Genomic DNA, 6,213 nt, shown 5'->3' with positions numbered 1-6,213 from the left:
CAACAAGACTCCTGGCGCTGACAGCATCCCGGTAAAACTACATAAGGGAGGTTACTTCTGCACCAGAATGCTCCACCAGCACATCACAGAGGTTTGGGACCGGGAGAATGTCCCCCAACAGTGGCGGGATGCAAACATTGTCACCATCTATAAGAACAAGGGTGACAAGTCCATCTGCGGCAACAGCCGGGGATATCCCTTCTGGCTGTTGCCGGCAAGGTCCTGGCCAAGGTGATGCTACACAGGCTGGCGAACAACATCACAGAGGAACTGCTGCCAGAGTCACAATGCGGCTTCAGAAAGAACATGAGTACGGTCGACATGATATTCACGGCACGGCAACTCCAGGAGAAGTGCCGTGAACAACAACAGGACCTTTTCATGGCCTTTGTCGACCTCTCCAAGGCCTTCGACATAGTGAGCAGGGAAGTACTATGGGGCATTCTACTCAACATCCTTTGCCAGTTCCATGATGGGGATGATGGCTCAGGTGGCCATAGGAGGGCAGGAGTCAGTGCCCTTTGGAGTAAGCATCGGTGTGAGGCAGGGGTGTGTGCTGGCACCGGTCCTCTTTAACATCTTCCTCCTAGGTGTCACCCAGCTTCTCCACAAGGAGCTTGAGGACAACAGCGGTGTTGTGTTGGATTTCAGGCTGGAAGAAAACAGTCCCCAAAGAATTGTGTGTGTGTGTGTGTGTCTGTTTAAAAAGGCACTTCAAGAAATGTTTTCAATGTACCTTTCGAAATAGTGTCTCACAGTCAGCTAGCATTCTATGTCACCACAAGCCTCATTTGAACAACTGAGGCTGAGCGTAGGCAGGCTACATCAATGGATGCTGTGTTCTTTAATCTAATGCTGCATGCAAAAACCTTCACACCAGTCGGCGTAACAGGACAAGAATGCAAGAAAGAGAAGCAAGAAAGAGAGTGACGGCAAAAGCAAGCCAGCACGAGTGTATGCGTTGCTATGGTGATTTCAGTAAACAAAGAGTGCAATTCAACATAGAAAACAACGCTATGGCAGAAAGGCAAAAGTTGAACTCTGGCGGCAAGACCCGTCTACAGTGGCGTCTGACTGCGTTCATTGCCAGCCTCAAGGCAAGCCTCAAGGCATTTACCGTCGTTCTCTCATTGAAAACGATGACATCCAGTTTGTAGTCTACCTCGTGCCATCTAAACCCAGCATTAACCTCAGTCAATGACACATGATAGACAATGATAGAAACATACATGCACAGCAAGGCAGTCAAATGACCAGAACGTCAAGAGACAACATGTAATAGCTTGTTTCTTTCATGTTTGACCCCAGGGACCTTGAATTCTGGACAGTAAATGAGTTTGCATCAATTGAGAAGTTGCTTGGCACTCTGTAATCTCTTCCATTAAACTAAATAATTGTGAGTTAAGTAATGCTGTGAGTGTCTGCAGTGTTCAAATAATTTACATTCAAAACTAAACAAACTGTCCTAATGGGCCTGATGGCAAGATAACTTGGACAGGACATTTATTCCAAGACATTCTGGAACCTGAGTGTCCCTTTGTAAAGTCTTCATTTTGAGCATGTGTGTAAGCGTAGACACACACACACACACACACACACACACACACAGTAAGTGAGAGAAAGAGAATGTTCCAATCATCTTGCCCCCTTTACGTCACCTGACGTGAGTTATTTTAGTTCCCCCATAGTGACGCAATTTACTGATGATGCGGTTTGAAATGCACCTGGTTGAAATCTACTGTGTTCAAGACAGTTGGGTTTATAACGATTCAAATAATGAAAAAAAACGATATGTTATAATAAATAATATAAAAAACTACAATACTGTAATAAAGCAGTGATTAACTATTATTTTTCCCTGATATTAAGTCAACAGTAACTCCGTCTCAGCATCGTAAAACAAAAGAAAGGTATCAATGTGATACTGAAAGCAACAAGTACTTTTAACTTTCTTAATACCAAGTCATACAGACTACTGGTATGTGGTTGTGTCATAGCTTTCTGGCAAAATATTACACGTGTTAACACAAATCAAACATATTCACCATGTGAAAACACCTGGAACAACCATTCAAACACCTTAGTATTTCAAAATCTCCGCTATCTAGTCAGAAGAACGGACTGCGTAAAACCTTCACACCACTGTGGACTGAGGTTCAAATTTCTCCCGCTGGTTATCTTGCAAGGGTAGTTGTTGTTTCACCGAGGTCCGAAACAGTTATCAGCCAGTGAGACATGTGATTGTAGTATACTACTTGCCTTTGACACCGGTGTGATGGACATGTTGCTTGGCGAGCGCTGAAGCTGCGTCTCGGTCTCCATCTCGCTGTTCTCCGTCATCATCAGTCTCTTCACGGGATGAAATGAGACAGTCGGCTGTTACTGCTGAATTCATTCAAATGTGAGTTAGTCAAAAGTACTGCCCAGTGTAGCCGTTGAAATTGGCAAAATTTAAGTGTGACATCTCACCACGTTTTAACGATTAACGCGCGCGGGTAATAGGCAGGCTGTTGAGGATTATGCGCCACGAGATGCACAGGGTTACATCCAATTAATACACATCACAGGTCTAAAGGCATTTTAGGTCAGGGCTCCAGAAAGGGTGCAGTCTGTGGCGGTATCCGAAAGATTGGACCTCAGTTACGCATCAGCAAATAACGGTCCTATCCCGCCCTGCGAGGCAAGTAACCTACCAACTGCTATTCACTCTGATAGTACTACAGTAGTCAACTAAACTCTGATCCAAATAACCTATGTTGCAACAAGCAGGTGCGACTCTACTACAGAAGAACAAATATTAATAATGCGTTCGAATCTGAGGGTTTATAAGTCCATTAGATTTCCAAAAACAAGTAGTTGAGACGTTCCAGGAAGGTTCCTCGCACAAGCCAGAACTCCTGTAGTAGTAGTATGGTAAGGGTGCAATAGCATTTTCCTTTCGTCGAACCTTTTACTGGACGTGTGCTGCCTACATAAATTCGACTAAACTTCAAACCCAGTCACGCCTCCATGTGCGTCCGTGGCGCATGATTGGAGCACCCTTTACAACTATGTCAATATTCATTTACTCCAATTTCAGGATTGGTTGTTGTCAGAATTTCATAAAGGGGCGGTATCTTGGTGTGACAGTAGGTTATGATAGAAAATACTGGGCTTCGAGTAAAGTTCCCATCAACGTATTGGGAACAGGGACCATCTCCGTGTAAATGAATGCCATGGTCACAGAACACTTGTCAACATCTCCATTGATGGGCTATCATAACGTGTTTACTTACATTTCGCGTAAGGATTACATTAGAGATTGTTATTTTAGAATAAATGAAAAAAAAAAAAAAATGAACAAAAACTTTAGAAAATAATCTCCTTTACTTGTTTCCACCGTCACCACCATGTCTTGTTTCTAGGTGTTAGTCATCAATGTAGGTAGCCAGACTATATGTGCCCTTCTTTCTGTATGCGTCATCAAGCACAAGACCAACCAGATCAGACTCTCTCTGTGTGTGTGTGTGTGTGTGTGTGTGTGTGTGTGTGTGTGTGTTGGACAGCTCATGAATCAGCATGATGAATCACTTCCAAATAATAGACTGTACCTTATAGCACACACCACAGGGTATATGTAGATGTCATACCTGTCTATTATGAAATGATTGGTTAGGGGGCCAGGTTTTCCACACTGATGTGATGACATCTTGCCTGAAGTGTAATAGATTATTCAGAAATCGTTTCAATCATTGCACGTTGACTCGTGCACTTGTCTTGGAATGAATACAGAGAATGAAGCTGTCTCACCGGGTAGCCTACCGAGAACACGGTCTGTTTATACTTAGGCTAAATATGAAAAACACTGATCTGAATGACCCAGAGGAGGGATGAAAATTCTGGGAATCTAATCCGAGGAGAGCTTCAATTTTTATTAATAGTTTTCAAGTGTTTTCCCCCAGAAAGACGACCCTTGTGGGACGGGTTGGCCCATTTTCCACTGTCTGTGTGAAAGTATCTACATGAGTGTATCTAAAAAGAGAGGTAGGAAGTGGGAGGATAGTTAGAGAAAGGGAATCAAGAGAGTGAGAGCGAGGGAAAGAGAAACACCAGAGCATCTTCAGGTAAGGATCTTCTCTGTTCTCTTCCTGGTTTCTGTCCTCTCCTTTCTTTAACCACTATGCTCCTCTCCAAGGTTACCTGTGCTTATAAAACTAACCCCTACGTGCTGTCTTTGTTACAGCAGCTTCCATTTAGCGGATTCATTATAAGTGTTGCACAGCCCATCTCTCCTTCATTTTCTCCCTGTCCTATAAAAACACAGCGGGCACAGTCAGAGACCCTATCGGCCTTATAAAAGGTGAGCTCCTAATCTCCTATACAGATGTGCCTCTGATGCTTAAACAGCAGGCAGTGGCCATTCGTCATGGGCCATGTGATACTGACAGAGTGATGGTTAAAAGGGGGGCTACGGGTGGTGGCTGTGGTTACAAACATTTTCCTTAGTCTTTGAGCCCATCACATTCATCTGTTGTTTTCCATTGATTGGTCATTTGTTCAACTGTGGACTCACTGACAGGGACAATCAGGGACAAACACTTCTACTTTCACATAGGTGAAAGAGTGATGGAGAGCCTGTGTGTGTGTGTGCGCACGCGCAAACACAGAGCTGGTAGCAGTCTGCCACAACATCAGAGAGCTACACTTCTGCATATGATTACAGTATTTCTATGTCTGTATGTATGCATTCCATTATTCCACCTAAGCCCTTCATCAAAGTTCGGCTAAGCTGTCAGAAGCTATTTAATGGAGGAGAGAGGGAGAGAGAGAAGAGAGAGCAAGAGAGGAGAAAAGGAAGCCAAGGAGAGTGACATTATTATTGTGTTACCCCAGCCTCAGTAATCATATTCAAAATGCATTATTCCTAGTTTTCTCCAGCACGTCAGCAGCAAGTGCCAGCTGCATGGCGGATTGTGCAGACGCAGAGAGCAATGGAACACTCTTCCTGATATAACACTGGGGCTGCAGTTTGATCTCCTGCATGTGTGTTTAGGGGAGGCATGTGTGTGTGCGCATTGTTTGTCGACTGCCACATGCGTCATATTTAAGCATATGCCACATTAGTCTCTAAAGTGTGTGCAGAATGTCATTATCCTGAATGGCACAAGTGTGACCAATTACCCGAGTGAGTCTTGACTACAAACTTAGCCATTCTTATTAGTCAATTGCTTTGTGTGGAGAAAACAATACACCCTCAATGAACATTCATACGATTTTCAGTCTGCCTGTTCTCCTGTGCACTCGCAGACTAATACCCCAGGTGTCTGAACGCCAGCTAAAAATAAGGTCCCCCCCCCCCAATGACAAGATAGGAGGCAAAAACAAGCCACTCCATGCCAGAGGGAAGGAGAAGGAGGAACACAATATCTCGAGCAGCAGGGGGACAACTGGAGCCAAAATGGCCCCCATGTGGCACTATGAGCCCAACAACATCACAAGCTATGTCGCTGGTCGTCATGGCACTGTAGGACGGGTAGAAGTGTGGTTACTCCCAATGGGGCAGATTGAATGAACAGGATCATTCTTCGGCGATTTCGTCACTGACATCAGTTACCCACACACCATTAGTATGAAGACTTGGGTCACATACATATTTTAATTAAGTTTTGCTACAAAGTGGATCAATTAAGTAAAAGAGCATGTAACTACTCGTAACGTAGTTCCAGTCTGCTTCTTCCAAGGCTGCACAATCCTCAGGGTTGGGTTTCTCAGACTTTTTTGGGGGAAAGTAGCTTATTGCTGCCCTCTAGTGTTGCGCTAAGTTTAGGACAACATGCATTAAATCAAATCAAATTTTATTTGTCACATACACATGGTTAGCAGATGTTAATGCGAGTGTAGCGAAATGCTTGTGCTTCTAGTTCCGACTATGCAGTAATAACCAACAAGTAATCTAACTAAAAATTCCCAAACTACTGTCTTATACACAGTGTAAGGGGATAAAGAATATGTACATAAAGATATATGAATGAGTGATGGTACAGAGCAGCATAGGCAAGATACAGTACAGATGGTATCGAGTACAGTATATACATATGAGATGAGTATGTAAACAAAGTGGCATAGTTAAAGTGGCTAGTGATACATGTATTACATAAGGATGCAGTAGATGATATAGAGTACAGTATATACGTATGCATATGAGATGAATAATGTAGGGTATGTAACATTATA

This window comes from Oncorhynchus keta, chromosome 32, assembly GCF_023373465.1.
Source record: "Oncorhynchus keta strain PuntledgeMale-10-30-2019 chromosome 32, Oket_V2, whole genome shotgun sequence".
Classification (NCBI taxonomy): Eukaryota; Metazoa; Chordata; class Actinopteri; order Salmoniformes; family Salmonidae; genus Oncorhynchus; species Oncorhynchus keta.
Note: the sequence above shows the minus strand (reverse complement) of the source record.